Below are 19410 nucleotides of genomic sequence, written 5' to 3'. Positions count from 1 at the left end.
TCAAACTGGTTGCAATTATTTGTTTTATACTATGGAAAAACTGTTGTATTTATATTGTATTTTATGCTTCTGGGGTTGACTTCTAAGGCACTAAGTATTCGATCTGGTGGAGCAACGCCCTGGAGTGAAACCTAGGTTGCCCGGAACGTAGAATTGGCCATCACTTTCAAACTGGTTGCAATTATTCCTGTTATATGATGGAAACACTGTTGTATTTTTTTTGCATTTTATGGTTCGGGCGTTGACTTCTAAGGCCCTAACTATTCAATCCGTTGGAGCAACGCCCTAGGGTGAAGCCTAGGTTGCTCGGAAAGTAGAAATGACCATAAGTTTCATACTGGTTGCAATTATTCGTTTTATACGATGGAAAAACTGTTGTATTTATATCGCATTTTATGCTTCTGGCGTTGACTTCTAAGGCACTATCTTTTCGATCTGGTGGAGCAACGCCCTAGGGTGAAGCCTAGCTTGCTCGGAAAGTAGAGATGACCATAAGTTTCATACTGGTTGCAATTATTCGTTTTATACGATGGAAAAGCTGTTGTATTTATATTGTATTTTATGCTTCTCGCGTTGACTTCTAACGCACTAGCTATTCGGTCTGGTGGAGCAACGCCGTAGAGTGAAGTCTAGGTTGCCCGGAACGTAGAATTGGCCATCACTTTCAAACTGGTTGCAATTATTCCTGTTATATGATGGAAACACAGTTGTATTTTTATTGCATTTTATGTTTCGGGCGTTGACATGTAAGGCCCTAACTACTCAATCTGTTGGAGCAACGCCCTAGGGTGAAGCCTAGGTTGCTAGGAAAGTACAAATGACCATAAGTTTCATACTGGTTGCAATTATTCCTGATATATGATGGAAACACTGTTCTATTTTTATTGCATTTTATGCTTCCGGCGTTGACTTCTAAGGCCCTAGCTATTCAATCTGTTGGAGCAACGCCCTAGGGTGAAGCCTAGCTTGCTCGGAAAGTAGAAATGACCATAAGTTTCATACTGGTTGCAATTATTCGTTTTATACGGTGGAAAAGCTGTTGTATTTATATCGTGTTTTATGCCTCTGGCGTTGACTTCTTAGGCCGTAACTATTCGGCCTGGTGGAGCAACTCGCTGCAGTGAAACCTAGATTGCCCGGAACGTAGAATTGGCCGTCACTTTCAAACTGGTTGCAATTATTCCTGATATATGATGGAAACACTGTTGTATTTTTTTTGCATTTTATGGTTCGGGCGTTGACTTCTAAGGCCCTAACTATTCAATCTGCTGGAGCAACGCCCTAGGGTGATGCCTAGGTTGCTCGGAAAGTAGAAATGACCATAAGTTTCATACTGGTTGCAATTATTCGTTTTACACGATGGAAAATCTGTTGTATTTATATTGTATGTTATGCTTCTGGCGTTGACTTCTAAGGCACTAACTATTCGATCTGGTGGAGCAACGCCGTAGAGTGAAGTCTAGGTTGCCCGGAACGTAGAATTGGCCATCACTTTCAAACTGGTTGCAATTATTCCTGTTATATGATGGATACACTCTTGTATTTTTATTGCATTTTATGCTTCGGGCGTTTACTTCTAAGGCCCTACCTATTCAATCTGTTGGACCAACGCCCTAGGGTGAAGCCTAGCTTGCTCGGAAAGTAGAAATGACCATAAGTTTCATACTGGTTGCAATTATTCGTTTTATACGATGGAAAAGCTGTTGTATTTATATCGTATTTTATGCTTCTGGCGTTGACTTCTTGGGCCGTAACTATTCGGTCTGGTGGAGCAACGCCCTGGAGTGAAACCTAGGTTGCCCGGAACGTAGAATTGGCCATCTCTTTCAAACTGGTTGGAATTATTAATGTTATATGATGGAAACTCTGTTGTATTTTTTTTGCATTTTATGGTTCCGGCGTTGACTTCTAAGGCCCTAACTATTCAATCCGTTGGAGCAACGCTCTAGGGTGAAGCCTAGGTTGCTCGGAAAGTAGAAATGACCATAAGTTTCATACTGGTTGCAATTATTCGTTTTATACGATGGAAAAACTGTTGTATTTATATCGCATTTTATGCTTCTGGCGTTGACTTCTAAGGCACTATCTTTTCGATCTGGTGGAGCATCGCCCTAGGGTGAAGCCTAGCTTGCTCGGAAAGTAGAGATGACCATAAGTTTCATACTGGTTGCAATTATTCGTTTTATACGATGGAAAAGCTGTTGTATTTATATCGTATTTAATGCTTCTGGCGTTGACTTCTTAGGCCGTAACTATTCGGTCTGGTGCAGCGACGCCCTGGGGTGAAACCTAGGTTGCCCGGAACGTAGAATTGGCCATCACTTTCAAACTGGTTGCAATTATTCCTGATATATGATGGAAACACTGTTGTATTTTTTTTGCATTTTATGGTTCGGGTGTTGACTTCTAAGGCCCTAACTATTCAATCCGTTGGAGCAACGCCCTAGGGTGAAGCCTAGGCTGCTCGGAAAGTAGAAATGACCATAAGTTTCATACTGGTTGCAATTATTTGTTTTATACTATGGAAAAACTGTTGTATTTATATTGTATTTTATGCTTCTGGCGTTGACTTCTAAGGCACTAGCTACTCGATCTGGTGGAGCAACGCCCTGGAGTGAAACCTAGGTTGCCCGGAACGTAGAATTGGCCATCACCTTCAAACTGGTTGCAATAATTCCTGTTGTATGATGGAAACACTGTTGTATTTTTTTTGCATTTTATGGTTCGGGCGTTGACTTCTAAGGCCCTAACTATTCAATCCGTTGGAGCAACGCCCTAGGGTGAAGCCTAGCTTGCTCGGAAAGTAGAAATGACCATAAGGTTCATACTGGTTGCAATTATTCGTTTTATACGATGGAAAAGCTGTTGTATTTATATCGTATTTTATGCTTCTGGCGTTGACTTCTTGGGCCGCAACTATTCGGTCTGGTGGAGCAACGCCCTGGAGTGAAACCTAGGTTGCCCGGAACGTAGAATTGGCCATCACTTTCAAACTGGTTGCAATTATTCATGTTATATGATGGAAACACTGTTGTATTTTTTTTGCATTTTATGGTTCCGGCGTTGACTTCTAAGGCCCTAACTATTCAATCCGTTGGAGCAACGCTCTAGGGTGAAGCCTAGGTTGCTCGGAAAGTAGAAATGACCATAAGTTTCAAACTGGTTGCAATTATTTGTTTTATACTATGGAAAAACTGTTGTATTTATATTGTATTTTATGCTTCTGGCGTTGACTTCTAAGGCACTAACTATTCGATCTGGTGGAGCAACGCCCTAGAGTGAAGCCTAGGTTGCCCGGAACGTAGAATTGGCCATCACGTTCAAACTGGTTGCAATTATTCCTGTTATATGATGGAAGCACTGTTGTATTTTTTTTGCATTTTATGGTTCGGGCGTTGACTTCTAAGGCCCTAACTATTCAATCTGCTGGAGCAACGCCCTAGGGTGAAGCCTAGGTTGCTCGGAAAGTAGAAATGACCATAAGTTTCATACTGGTTGCAATTATTCGTTTTATACGATGGAAAAGCTGTTGTATTTATATTGTATTTTATGCTTCTGGCGTTGACTTCTAAGGCACTAACTATTCGATCTGGTGGAGCAACGCCCTAGAGTGAAGCCTAGGTTGCCCGGAACGTAGAATTGGCCATCACGTTCAAACTGGTTGCAATTATTCCTGTTATATGATGGAAGCACTGTTGTATTTTTTTTGCATTTTATGGTTCGGGCGTTGACTTCTAAGGCCCTAACTATTCAATCTGCTGGAGCAACGCCCTAGGGTGAAGCCTAGGTTGCTCGGAAAGTAGAAATGACCATAAGTTTCATACTGGTTGCAATTATTCGTTTTATACGATGGAAAAGCTGTTGTATTTATATCGCATTTTATGCTTCTGGCGTTGACTTCTAAGGCACTATCTTTTCGATCTGGTGGAGCAACGCCCTAGAGCGAAGCCTAGGTTGCCCGGAACGTAGAATTGGCCATCACTTTCAAACTGGCTGCAATTATTCCTGGTATATGATGGAAACACAGTTGTATTTTTTTTGCATTTTATGGTTCGGGCGTTGACTTCTAAGGTCCTAACTATTCAATCTGTTGGAGCAACGCCCTAGAGTGAAGCCTAGGTTGCCCGGAAAGCAGAAATGACCATCACTTTCAAACTGGTTGCAATTATTCGTTTTATTCGATGCAAAAACTGTTCTATTTATATTGTATTTTATGCTTCGGGCGTTGACTTCTAAGGCCCTAACTATTCAATCTGTTGGAGCAACGCCCTAGGGTGAAGCCTAGCTTGCTCGGAAAGTAGAAATGACCATAAGTTTCACACTGGTTGCAATTATTCGTTTTATACGATGGAAAAGCTGTTGTATTTATATCGTATTTTATGCTTCTGGCGTTGACTTCATGGGCCGTAACTATTCGGTCTGGTGGAGCAACGCCCTGGAGTGAAACCTAGGTTGCCCGGAACGTAGAATTGGCCATCACTTTCAAACTGGTTGCAATTATTCCTGTTATATGATGGAAACTCTGTTGTATTTTTTTTGCATTTTATGGTTCCGGCGTTGACTTCTAAGGCCCTAACTATTCAATCCGTTGGAGCAACGCTCTAGGGTGAAGCCTAGGTTGCTCGGAAAGTCGAAATGACCATAAGTTTCAAACTGGTTGCAATTATTTGTTTTATACTATGGAAAAACTGTTGTATTTATATTGTATTTTATGCTTCTGGCGTTGACTTCTAAGGCACTAACTATTCGATCTGGTGGAGCAACGCCCTGGAGTGAAACCTAGGTTGCCCGGAACGTAGAATTGGCCATCACTTTCAAACTGGTTGCAATTATTCCTGTTATATGATGGAAACACTGTTGTATTTTTTTTGCATTTTATGGTTCGGGCGTTGACTTCTAAGGCCCTAACTATTCAATCCGTTGGAGCAACGCCCTAGGGTGAAGCCTAGGTTGCTCGGAAAGTAGAAATGACCATCAGTTTCATACTGGTTGCAATTATTCGTTTTATACGATGGAAAAACTGTTGTATTTATATCGCATTTTATGCTTCTGGCGTTGACTTCTAAGGCACTATCTTTTCGATCTGGTGGAGCAACGCCCTAGGGTGAAGCCTAGCTTGCTCGGAAAGTAGAGATGACCATAAGTTTCATACTGGTTGCAATTATTCGTTTTATACGATGGAAAGGCTGTTGTATTTATATCGTATTTAATGCTTCTGGCGTTGACTTCTTAGGCCGTAACTATTCGGTCTGGTGGAGCGACGCCCTGGGGTGAAACCTAGGTTGCCCGGAACGTAGAATTGGCCATCACTTTCAAACTGGTTGCAATTATTCCTGATATATGATGGAAACACTGTTGTATTTTTTTTGCATTTTATGGTTCGGGCGTTGACTTCTAAGGCCCTAACTATTCAATCTGTTGGAGCAACGCCCTAGGGTGAAGCCTAGGTTGCTAGGAAAGTAGATATGTCCATAAGTTTCATACTGATTGCAATTATTCGTTTTATACGATGGAAAAACTGTTGTATTTATATTGTATTTTATGCTTCTGGCGTTGACTTCTAAGGCACTAACTATTCGATCTGGTGGAGCAACGCCCTAGAGTGAAGCCTAGGTTGCCCCGAAAGCAGAAATGACCATCACTTTCAAACTGGTTGCAATTATTCGTTTTATACGATGCAAAAACTGTTGTATTTATATTGTATTTTATGCTTCTGGCGCTGACTTCTAAGGCACTAACTACTCGATCTGGTGGTGCAACGCCCTAGAGTGAAGCCTAGGTTGCCCGGAAAGCAGAAATGACCATCACTTTCAAACTGGTTGCAATTATTCGTTTTATACGATGCAAAAACTGTTATATTTATATTGTATTTTATGCTTCGGGCGTTGACTTCTAAGGCCCTAACTATTCAATCTGTTGGAACAACGCCCTAGGGTGAAGCCTAGCTTGCTCGGAAAGTAGATATGACCATAAGTTTCATACTGGTTGCAATTATACGTTTTATACGATGGAAAAGCTGTTGTATTTATATTGTATTTTATGCTTCTGGCGTTGACTACTTGGGCCGTAACTATTCGGTCTGGTGGAGCAACGCCCTGGAGTGAAACCTAGGTTGCCCGGAACGTAGAATTGGCCATCACTTTCAAACTGGTTGCAATTATTCCTGTTATATGATGGAAACACTGTTGTATTTTTTTTGCATTTTATGGTTCGGGCGATGACTTCTAAGGCCCTAACTATTCAATCCGTTGGAGCAACGCCCTAGGGTGAAGCCTAGGTTGCTCGGAAAGTAGAAATGTCCATAAGTTTCATACTGGTTGCAATTATTCGTTTTATACGATGGAAAAGCTGTTGTATTTATATTGTATTTTATGCTTCTGGCGTTGACTTCTAAGGCACTAACTATTCGATCTGGTGGAGCAACGCCCTAGAGTGAAGCCTAGGTTGCCCGGAAAGCAGAAATGACCATCACTTTCAAACTGGTTGCAATTATTCGTTTTATACGATGCAAAAACTGTTGTATTTATATTGCATTTTATGGTTCGGGCGTTGACTTCTAAGGCCCTAACTATTCAATCCGTTGGAGCAACGCCCTAGGGTGAAGCCTAGGTTGCTCGGAAAGTAGAAATGACCATAAGTTTCATACTGGTTGCAATTTTCGTTTTATACGATGGAAAAACTGTTGTATTTATATCGCATTTTATGCTTCTGGCGTTGACTTCTAAGGCACTATCTTTTCGATCTGGTGGAGCAACGCCCTAGGGTGAAGCCTAGCTTGCTCGGAAAGTAGAGATGACCATAAGTTTCATACTGGTTGCAATTATTCGTTTTATACGATGGAAAGGCTGTTGTATTTATATCGTATTTAATGCTTCTGGCGTTGACTTCTTAGGCCGTAACTATTCGGTCTGGTGGAGCAACGCCCTGGAGTGAAACCTAGGTTGCCCGGAACGTAGAATTGGCCATCACTTTCAAACTGGTTGCAATTATTCGTTTTATACGATGGAAAAGCTGTTGTATTTTTTTTGCATTTTATGTTTCGGGCGTTGACTTCTAAGGCCCTAACTATTCAATCTGTTGGAGCAACGCCCTAGGGTGAAGCCTAGGTTGTTAGGAAAGTAGAAATGTCCATAAGTTTCATACTGGTTGCAATTATTCGTTTTATACAATGGAAAAACTGTTGTATTTATATTGTATTTTATGCTTCTGGCGTTGACTTCTAAGGCACTAACTATTCGATCTGGTGGAGCAGCGCCCTAGAGTGAAGCCTAGGTTGCCCGGAAAGCAGAAATGACCATCACTTTCAAACTGGTTGCAATTATTCGTTTTATACGATGCAAAAACTGTTCTATTTATATTGTATTTTATGCTTCGGGCGTTGACTTCTAAGGCCCTAACTATTCAATCTGTTGGAGCAACGCCCTAGGGTGAAGCCTAGCTTGCTCGGAAAGTAGAAATGACCATAAGTTTCACACTGGTTGCAATTATTCGTTTTATACGATGGAAAAGCTGTTGTATTTATATCGTATTTTATGCTTCTGGCGTTGACTTCTTGGGCCGTAACTATTCGGTCTGGTGGAGCAACGCCCTGGAGTGAAACCTAGGTTGCCCGGAACGTAGAATTGGCCATCACTTTCAAACTGGTTGCAATTATTCCTGTTATATGATGGAAACTCTGTTGTATTTTTTTTGCATTTTATGGTTCGGGCGATGACTTCTAAGGCCCTAACTATTCAATCCGTTGGAGCAACGCCCTAGGGTGAAGCCTAGGTTGCTCGGAAAGTAGAAATGTCCATAAGTTTCATACTGGTTGCAATTATTCGTTTTATACGATGGAAAAGCTGTTGTATTTATATTGTATTTTATGCTTCTGGCGTTGACTTCTAAGGCACTAACTATTCGATCTGGTGGAGCAACGCCCTAGAGTGAAGCCTAGGTTGCCCGGAAAGCAGAAATGACCATCACTTTCAAACTGGTTGCAATTATTCGTTTTATACGATGCAAAAACTGTTGTATTTATATTGCATTTTATGGTTCGGGCGTTGACTTCTAAGGCCCTAACTATTCAACCCGTTGGAGCAACGCCCTAGGGTGAAGCCTAGGTTGCTCGGAAAGTAGAAATGACCATAAGTTTCATACTGGTTGCAATTTTTCGTTTTATACGATGGAAAAACTGTTGTATTTATATCGCATTTTATGCTTCTGGCGTTGACTTCTAAGGCACTATCTTTTCGATCTGGTGGAGCAACGCCCTAGGGTGAAGCCTAGCTTGCTCGGAAAGTAGAGATGACCATAAGTTTCATACTGGTTGCAATTATTCGTTTTATACGATGGAAAAACTGTTGTATTTATATCGCATTTTATGCTTCTGGCGTTGACTTCTAAGGCACTATCTTTTCGATCTGGTGGAGCATCGCCCTAGGGTGAAGCCTAGCTTGCTCGGAAAGTAGAGATGACCATAAGTTTCATACTGGTTGCAATTATTCGTTTTATACGATGGAAAAGCTGTTGTATTTATATCGTATTTAATGCTTCTGGCGTTGACTTCTTAGGCCGTAACTATTCGGTCTGGTGGAGCGACGCCCTGGGGTGAAACCTAGGTTGCCCGGAACGTAGAATTGGCCATCACTTTCAAACTGGTTGCAATTATTCATGTTATATGATGGAAACACTGTTGTATTTTTTTTGCATTTTATGGTTCCGGCGTTGACTTCTAAGGCCCTAACTATTCAATCCGTTGGAGCAACGCTCTAGGGTGAAGCCTAGGTTGCTCGGAAAGTAGAAATGACCATAAGTTTCAAACTGGTTGCAATTATTTGTTTTATACTATGGAAAAACTGTTGTATTTATATTGTATTTTATGCTTCTGGCGTTGACTTCTAAGGCACTAACTATTCGATCTGGTGGAGCAACGCCCTAGAGTGAAGCCTAGGTTGCCCGGAACGTAGAATTGGCCATCACGTTCAAACTGGTTGCAATTATTCCTGTTATATGATGGAAGCACTGTTGTATTTTTTTTGCATTTTATGGTTCGGGCGTTGACTTCTAAGGCCCTAACTATTCAATCTGCTGGAGCAACGCCCTAGGGTGAAGCCTAGGTTGCTCGGAAAGTAGAAATGACCATAAGTTTCATACTGGTTGCAATTATTCGTTTTATACGATGGAAAAGCTGTTGTATTTATATTGTATTTTATGCTTCTGGCGTTGACTTCTAAGGCACTAACTATTCGATCTGGTGGAGCAACGCCCTAGAGTGAAGCCTAGGTTGCCCGGAACGTAGAATTGGCCATCACGTTCAAACTGGTTGCAATTATTCCTGTTATATGATGGAAGCACTGTTGTATTTTTTTTGCATTTTATGGTTCGGGCGTTGACTTCTAAGGCCCTAACTATTCAATCTGCTGGAGCAACGCCCTAGGGTGAAGCCTAGGTTGCTCGGAAAGTAGAAATGACCATAAGTTTCATACTGGTTGCAATTATTCGTTTTATACGATGGAAAAGCTGTTGTATTTATATCGCATTTTATGCTTCTGGCGTTGACTTCTAAGGCACTATCTTTTCGATCTGGTGGAGCAACGCCCTAGAGCGAAGCCTAGGTTGCCCGGAACGTAGAATTGGCCATCACTTTCAAACTGGCTGCAATTATTCCTGGTATATGATGGAAACACAGTTGTATTTTTTTTGCATTTTATGGTTCGGGCGTTGACTTCTAAGGTCCTAACTATTCAATCTGTTGGAGCAACGCCCTAGAGTGAAGCCTAGGTTGCCCGGAAAGCAGAAATGACCATCACTTTCAAACTGGTTGCAATTATTCGTTTTATTCGATGCAAAAACTGTTCTATTTATATTGTATTTTATGCTTCGGGCGTTGACTTCTAAGGCCCTAACTATTCAATCTGTTGGAGCAACGCCCTAGGGTGAAGCCTAGCTTGCTCGGAAAGTAGAAATGACCATAAGTTTCACACTGGTTGCAATTATTCGTTTTATACGATGGAAAAGCTGTTGTATTTATATCGTATTTTATGCTTCTGGCGTTGACTTCATGGGCCGTAACTATTCGGTCTGGTGGAGCAACGCCCTGGAGTGAAACCTAGGTTGCCCGGAACGTAGAATTGGCCATCACTTTCAAACTGGTTGCAATTATTCCTGTTATATGATGGAAACTCTGTTGTATTTTTTTTGCATTTTATGGTTCCGGCGTTGACTTCTAAGGCCCTAACTATTCAATCCGTTGGAGCAACGCTCTAGGGTGAAGCCTAGGTTGCTCGGAAAGTCGAAATGACCATAAGTTTCAAACTGGTTGCAATTATTTGTTTTATACTATGGAAAAACTGTTGTATTTATATTGTATTTTATGCTTCTGGCGTTGACTTCTAAGGCACTAACTATTCGATCTGGTGGAGCAACGCCCTGGAGTGAAACCTAGGTTGCCCGGAACGTAGAATTGGCCATCACTTTCAAACTGGTTGCAATTATTCCTGTTATATGATGGAAACACTGTTGTATTTTTTTTGCATTTTATGGTTCGGGCGTTGACTTCTAAGGCCCTAACTATTCAATCCGTTGGAGCAACGCCCTAGGGTGAAGCCTAGGTTGCTCGGAAAGTAGAAATGACCATCAGTTTCATACTGGTTGCAATTATTCGTTTTATACGATGGAAAAACTGTTGTATTTATATCGCATTTTATGCTTCTGGCGTTGACTTCTAAGGCACTATCTTTTCGATCTGGTGGAGCAACGCCCTAGGGTGAAGCCTAGCTTGCTCGGAAAGTAGAGATGACCATAAGTTTCATACTGGTTGCAATTATTCGTTTTATACGATGGAAAGGCTGTTGTATTTATATCGTATTTAATGCTTCTGGCGTTGACTTCTTAGGCCGTAACTATTCGGTCTGGTGGAGCGACGCCCTGGGGTGAAACCTAGGTTGCCCGGAACGTAGAATTGGCCATCACTTTCAAACTGGTTGCAATTATTCCTGATATATGATGGAAACACTGTTGTATTTTTTTTGCATTTTATGGTTCGGGCGTTGACTTCTAAGGCCCTAACTATTCAATCTGTTGGAGCAACGCCCTAGGGTGAAGCCTAGGTTGCTAGGAAAGTAGATATGTCCATAAGTTTCATACTGATTGCAATTATTCGTTTTATACGATGGAAAAACTGTTGTATTTATATTGTATTTTATGCTTCTGGCGTTGACTTCTAAGGCACTAACTATTCGATCTGGTGGAGCAACGCCCTAGAGTGAAGCCTAGGTTGCCCGGAAAGCAGAAATGACCATCACTTTCAAACTGGTTGCAATTATTCGTTTTATACGATGCAAAAACTGTTGTATTTATATTGTATTTTATGCTTCTGGCGCTGACTTCTAAGGCACTAACTACTCGATCTGGTGGTGCAACGCCCTAGAGTGAAGCCTAGGTTGCCCGGAAAGCAGAAATGACCATCACTTTCAAACTGGTTGCAATTATTCGTTTTATACGATGCAAAAACTGTTATATTTATATTGTATTTTATGCTTCGGGCGTTGACTTCTAAGGCCCTAACTATTCAATCTGTTGGAACAACGCCCTAGGGTGAAGCCTAGCTTGCTCGGAAAGTAGATATGACCATAAGTTTCATACTGGTTGCAATTATACGTTTTATACGATGGAAAAGCTGTTGTATTTATATTGTATTTTATGCTTCTGGCGTTGACTACTTGGGCCGTAACTATTCGGTCTGGTGGAGCAACGCCCTGGAGTGAAACCTAGGTTGCCCGGAACGTAGAATTGGCCATCACTTTCAAACTGGTTGCAATTATTCCTGTTATATGATGGAAACACTGTTGTATTTTTTTTGCATTTTATGGTTCGGGCGATGACTTCTAAGGCCCTAACTATTCAATCCGTTGGAGCAACGCCCTAGGGTGAAGCCTAGGTTGCTCGGAAAGTAGAAATGTCCATAAGTTTCATACTGGTTGCAATTATTCGTTTTATACGATGGAAAAGCTGTTGTATTTATATTGTATTTTATGCTTCTGGCGTTGACTTCTAAGGCACTAACTATTCGATCTGGTGGAGCAACGCCCTAGAGTGAAGCCTAGGTTGCCCGGAAAGCAGAAATGACCATCACTTTCAAACTGGTTGCAATTATTCGTTTTATACGATGCAAAAACTGTTGTATTTATATTGCATTTTATGGTTCGGGCGTTGACTTCTAAGGCCCTAACTATTCAATCCGTTGGAGCAACGCCCTAGGGTGAAGCCTAGGTTGCTCGGAAAGTAGAAATGACCATAAGTTTCATACTGGTTGCAATTTTCGTTTTATACGATGGAAAAACTGTTGTATTTATATCGCATTTTATGCTTCTGGCGTTGACTTCTAAGGCACTATCTTTTCGATCTGGTGGAGCAACGCCCTAGGGTGAAGCCTAGCTTGCTCGGAAAGTAGAGATGACCATAAGTTTCATACTGGTTGCAATTATTCGTTTTATACGATGGAAAGGCTGTTGTATTTATATCGTATTTAATGCTTCTGGCGTTGACTTCTTAGGCCGTAACTATTCGGTCTGGTGGAGCAACGCCCTGGAGTGAAACCTAGGTTGCCCGGAACGTAGAATTGGCCATCACTTTCAAACTGGTTGCAATTATTCGTTTTATACGATGGAAAAGCTGTTGTATTTTTTTTGCATTTTATGTTTCGGGCGTTGACTTCTAAGGCCCTAACTATTCAATCTGTTGGAGCAACGCCCTAGGGTGAAGCCTAGGTTGTTAGGAAAGTAGAAATGTCCATAAGTTTCATACTGGTTGCAATTATTCGTTTTATACAATGGAAAAACTGTTGTATTTATATTGTATTTTATGCTTCTGGCGTTGACTTCTAAGGCACTAACTATTCGATCTGGTGGAGCAGCGCCCTAGAGTGAAGCCTAGGTTGCCCGGAAAGCAGAAATGACCATCACTTTCAAACTGGTTGCAATTATTCGTTTTATACGATGCAAAAACTGTTCTATTTATATTGTATTTTATGCTTCGGGCGTTGACTTCTAAGGCCCTAACTATTCAATCTGTTGGAGCAACGCCCTAGGGTGAAGCCTAGCTTGCTCGGAAAGTAGAAATGACCATAAGTTTCACACTGGTTGCAATTATTCGTTTTATACGATGGAAAAGCTGTTGTATTTATATCGTATTTTATGCTTCTGGCGTTGACTTCTTGGGCCGTAACTATTCGGTCTGGTGGAGCAACGCCCTGGAGTGAAACCTAGGTTGCCCGGAACGTAGAATTGGCCATCACTTTCAAACTGGTTGCAATTATTCCTGTTATATGATGGAAACTCTGTTGTATTTTTTTTGCATTTTATGGTTCGGGCGATGACTTCTAAGGCCCTAACTATTCAATCCGTTGGAGCAACGCCCTAGGGTGAAGCCTAGGTTGCTCGGAAAGTAGAAATGTCCATAAGTTTCATACTGGTTGCAATTATTCGTTTTATACGATGGAAAAGCTGTTGTATTTATATTGTATTTTATGCTTCTGGCGTTGACTTCTAAGGCACTAACTATTCGATCTGGTGGAGCAACGCCCTAGAGTGAAGCCTAGGTTGCCCGGAAAGCAGAAATGACCATCACTTTCAAACTGGTTGCAATTATTCGTTTTATACGATGCAAAAACTGTTGTATTTATATTGCATTTTATGGTTCGGGCGTTGACTTCTAAGGCCCTAACTATTCAACCCGTTGGAGCAACGCCCTAGGGTGAAGCCTAGGTTGCTCGGAAAGTAGAAATGACCATAAGTTTCATACTGGTTGCAATTTTTCGTTTTATACGATGGAAAAACTGTTGTATTTATATCGCATTTTATGCTTCTGGCGTTGACTTCTAAGGCACTATCTTTTCGATCTGGTGGAGCAACGCCCTAGGGTGAAGCCTAGCTTGCTCGGAAAGTAGAGATGACCATAAGTTTCATACTGGTTGCAATTATTCGTTTTATACGATGGAAAAACTGTTGTATTTATATCGCATTTTATGCTTCTGGCGTTGACTTCTAAGGCACTATCTTTTCGATCTGGTGGAGCATCGCCCTAGGGTGAAGCCTAGCTTGCTCGGAAAGTAGAGATGACCATAAGTTTCATACTGGTTGCAATTATTCGTTTTATACGATGGAAAAGCTGTTGTATTTATATCGTATTTAATGCTTCTGGCGTTGACTTCTTAGGCCGTAACTATTCGGTCTGGTGGAGCGACGCCCTGGGGTGAAACCTAGGTTGCCCGGAACGTAGAATTGGCCATCACTTTCAAACTGGTTGCAATTATTCCTGATATATGATGGAAACACTGTTGTATTTTTTTTGCATTTTATGGTTCGGGTGTTGACTTCTAAGGCCCTAACTATTCAATCCGTTGGAGCAACGCCCTAGGGTGAAGCCTAGGCTGCTCGGAAAGTAGAAATGACCATAAGTTTCATACTGGTTGCAATTATTTGTTTTATACTATGGAAAAACTGTTGTATTTATATTGTATTTTATGCTTCTGGCGTTGACTTCTAAGGCACTAGCTACTCGATCTGGTGGAGCAACGCCCTGGAGTGAAACCTAGGTTGCCCGGAACGTAGAATTGGCCATCACCTTCAAACTGGTTGCAATAATTCCTGTTGTATGATGGAAACACTGTTGTATTTTTTTTGCATTTTATGGTTCGGGCGTTGACTTCTAAGGCCCTAACTATTCAATCCGTTGGAGCAACGCCCTAGGGTGAAGCCTAGGTTGCTCGGAAAGTAGAAATGACCATAAGTTTCAAACTGGTTGCAATTATTTATTTTATACTATGGAAAAACTGTTGTATTTATATTGTATTTTATGCTTCCGGCGTTGACTTCTAAGGCACTAACTATTCGATATGGTGGAGCAACGCCCTGGAGTGAAACCTCGGTTGCCCGGCACGTAGAATTGGCCATTACTTTCAAACTGGTTGCAATTATTCCTGTTATATGATGGAAACACTGTTGTATTTTTTTTGCATTTTATGGTTCGGGCGTTGACTTCTAAGGCCCTAACTATTCCAGCCGTTGGAGCAACGCCCTAGGGTGAAGCCTAGGTTGCTCGGAAAGTAGAAATGACCATAAGTTTCATACTGGTTGCAATTATTTGTTTTATACGATGGAAAAACTGTTGTATTTATATTGTATTTTATGCTTCTGGCGTTGACTTCTAAGGCACTAACTATTCGATCTGGTGGAGCAACGCCCTAGAGTGAAGCCTAGGTTGCCCGGAACGTAGAATTGGCCATCACGTACAAACTGGTTGCAATTATTCCTGTTATATGATGGAAGCACTGTTGTATTTTTTTTGCATTTTATGGTTCGGGCGTTGACTTCTAAGGCCCTAACTATTCAATCTGCTGGAGCAACGCCCTAGGGTGAAGCCTAGGTTGCTCGGAAAGTAGAAATGACCATAAGTTTCATACTGGTTGCAATTATTCGTTTTATACGATGGAAAAGCTGTTGTATTTATATCGCATTTTATGCTTCTGGCGTTGACTTCTAAGGCACTATCTTTTCGATCTGGTGGAGCAACGCCCTAGAGCGAAGCCTAGGTTGCCCGGAACGTAGAATTGGCCATCACTTTCAAACTGGTTGCAATTATTCCTGGTATATGATGGAAACACAGTTGTATTTTTTTTGCATTTTATGGTTCGGGCGTTGACTTCTAAGGTCCTAACTATTCAATCTGTTGGAGCAACGCCCTAGAGTGAAGCCTAGGTTGCCCGGAAAGCAGAAATGACCATCACTTTCAAACTGGTTGCAATTATTCGTTTTATACGATGCAAAAACTGTTGTATTTATATTGCATTTTATGGTTCGGGCGTTGACTTCTAAGGCCCTAACTATTCAATCCGTTGGAGCAACGCCCTAGGGTGAAGCCTAGGTTGCTCGGAAAGTAGAAATGACCATAAGTTTCATACTGGTTGCAATTTTTCGTTTTATACGATGGAAAAACTGTTGTATTTATATCGCATTTTATGCTTCTGGCGTTGACTTCTAAGGCACTATCTTTTCGATCTGGTGGAGCAACGCCCTAGGGTGAAGCCTAGCTTGCTCGGAAAGTAGAGATGACCATAAGTTTCATACTGGTTGCAATTATTCGTTTTATACGATGGAAAAACTGTTGTATTTATATCGCATTTTATGCTTCTGGCGTTGACTTCTAAGGCACTATCTTTTCGATCTGGTGGAGCATCGCCCTAGGGTGAAGCCTAGCTTGCTCGGAAAGTAGAGATGACCATAAGTTTCATACTGGTTGCAATTATTCGTTTTATACGATGGAAAAGCTGTTGTATTTATATCGTATTTAATGCTTCTGGCGTTGACTTCTTAGGCCGTAACTATTCGGTCTGGTGGAGCGACGCCCTGGGGTGAAACCTAGGTTGCCCGGAACGTAGAATTGGCCATCACTTTCAAACTGGTTGCAATTATTCCTGATATATGATGGAAACACTGTTGTATTTTTTTTGCATTTTATGGTTCGGGTGTTGACTTCTAAGGCCCTAACTATTCAATCCGTTGGAGCAACGCCCTAGGGTGAAGCCTAGGCTGCTCGGAAAGTAGAAATGACCATAAGTTTCATACTGGTTGCAATTATTTGTTTTATACTATGGAAAAACTGTTGTATTTATATTGTATTTTATGCTTCTGGCGTTGACTTCTAAGGCACTAGCTACTCGATCTGGTGGAGCAACGCCCTGGAGTGAAACCTAGGATGCCCGGAACGTAGAATTGGCCATCACCTTCAAACTGGTTGCAATAATTCCTGTTGTATGATGGAAACACTGTTGTATTTTTTTTGCATTTTATGGTTCGGGCGTTGACTTCTAAGGCCCTAACTATTCAATCCGTTGGAGCAACGCCCTAGGGTGAAGCCTAGGTTGCTCGGAAAGTAGAAATGACCATAAGTTTCATACTGGTTGCAATTTTTCGTTTTATACGATGGAAAAACTGTTGTATTTATATCGCATTTTATGCTTCTGGCGTTGACTTCTAAGGCACTATCTTTTCGATCTGGTGGAGCAACGCCCTAGGGTGAAGCCTAGCTTGCTCGGAAAGTAGAGATGACCATAAGTTTCATACTGGTTGCAATTATTCGTTTTATACGATGGAAAAACTGTTGTATTTATATCGCATTTTATGCTTCTGGCGTTGACTTCTAAGGCACTATCTTTTCGATCTGGTGGAGCATCGCCCTAGGGTGAAGCCTAGCTTGCTCGGAAAGTAGAGATGACCATAAGTTTCATACTGGTTGCAATTATTCGTTTTATACGATGGAAAAGCTGTTGTATTTATATCGTATTTAATGCTTCTGGCGTTGACTTCTTAGGCCGTAACTATTCGGTCTGGTGGAGCGACGCCCTGGGGTGAAACCTAGGTTGCCCGGAACGTAGAATTGGCCATCACTTTCAAACTGGTTGCAATTATTCCTGATATATGATGGAAACACTGTTGTATTTTTTTTGCATTTTATGGTTCGGGTGTTGACTTCTAAGGCCCTAACTATTCAATCCGTTGGAGCAACGCCCTAGGGTGAAGCCTAGGCTGCTCGGAAAGTAGAAATGACCATAAGTTTCATACTGGTTGCAATTATTTGTTTTATACTATGGAAAAACTGTTGTATTTATATTGTATTTTATGCTTCTGGCGTTGACTTCTAAGGCACTAGCTACTCGATCTGGTGGAGCAACGCCCTGGAGTGAAACCTAGGATGCCCGGAACGTAGAATTGGCCATCACCTTCAAACTGGTTGCAATAATTCCTGTTGTATGATGGAAACACTGTTGTATTTTTTTTGCATTTTATGGTTCGGGCGTTGACTTCTAAGGCCCTAACTATTCAATCCGTTGGAGCAACGCCCTAGGGTGAAGCCTAGCTTGCTCGGAAAGTAGAGATGACCATAAGTTTCATACTGGTTGCAATTATTCGTTTTATACGATGGAAAAGCTGTTGTATTTATATCGTATTTAATGCTTCTGGCGTTGACTTCTTAGGCCGTAACTATTCGGTCTGGTGGAGCGACGCCCTGGGGTGAAACCTAGGTTGCCCGGAACGTAGAATTGGCCATCACTTTCAAACTGGTTGCAATTATTCCTGATATATGATGGAAACACTGTTGTATTTTTTTTGCATTTTATGGTTCGGGCGTTGACTTCTAAGGCCCTAACTATTCAATCTGTTGGAGCAACGCCCTAGGGTGAAGCCTAGGTTGTTAGGAAAGTAGAAATGTCCATAAGTTTCATACTGGTTGCAATTATTCGTTTTATACGATGGAAAAACTGTTGTATTTATATTGTATTTTATGCTTCTGGCGTTGACTTCTAAGGCACTAACTATTCGATCTGTTGGAGCAACGCCCTAGGGTGAAGCCTAGCTTGCTCGGAAAGTAGAAATGACCATAAGTTTCACACTGGTTGCAATTATTCGTTTTATACGATGGAAAAGCTGTTGTATTTATATCGTATTTTATGCTTCTGGCGTTGACTTCTTGGGCCGTAACTATTCGGTCTGGTGGAGCAACGCCCTGGAGTGAAACCTAGGTTGCCCGGAACGTAGAATTGGCCATCACTTTCAAACTGGTTGCAATTATTCCTGTTATATGATGGAAACTCTGTTGTATTTTTTTTGCATTTTATGGTTCGGGCGATGACTTCTAAGGCCCTAACTATTCAATCCGTTGGAGCAACGCCCTAGGGTGAAGCCTAGGTCGCTCGGAAAGTAGAAATGTCCATAAGTTTCATACTGGTTGCAATTATTCGTTTTATACGATGGAAAAGCTGTTGTATTTATATTGTATTTTATGCTTCTGGCGTTGACTTCTAAGGCACTAACTATTCGATCTGGTGGAGCAACGCCCTAGAGTGAAACCTAGGTTGCCCGGAAAGCAGAAATGACCATCACTTTCAAACTGGTTGCAATTATTCGTTTTATACGATGCAAAAACTGTTGTATTTATATTGCATTTTATGGTTCGGGCGTTGACTTCTGAGGCCCTAACTATTCAATCCGTTGGAGCAACGCCCTAGGGTGAAGCCTAGGTTGCTCGGAAAGTAGAAATGACCATAAGTTTCATACTGGTTGCAATTTTTCGTTTTATACGATGGAAAAACTGTTGTATTTATATCGCATTTTATGCTTCTGGCGTTGACTTCTAAGGCACTATCTTTTCGATCTGGTGGAGCAACGCCCTAGGGTGAAGCCTAGCTTGCTCGGATAGTAGAGATGACCATAAGTTTCATACTGTTTGCAATTATTCGTTTTATACGATGGAAAGGCTGTTGTATTTATATCGTATTTAATGCTTCTGGCGTTGACTTCTTAGGCCGTAACTATTCGGTCTGGTGGAGCAACGCCCTGGAGTGAAACCTAGGTTGCCCGGAACGTAGAATTG

Source organism: Calliopsis andreniformis, unplaced genomic scaffold, assembly GCF_051401765.1.
Source record: "Calliopsis andreniformis isolate RMS-2024a unplaced genomic scaffold, iyCalAndr_principal scaffold0015, whole genome shotgun sequence".
Lineage (NCBI taxonomy): Eukaryota > Metazoa > Arthropoda > Insecta > Hymenoptera > Andrenidae > Calliopsis > Calliopsis andreniformis.
This window is presented reverse-complemented; position numbering follows the sequence as displayed.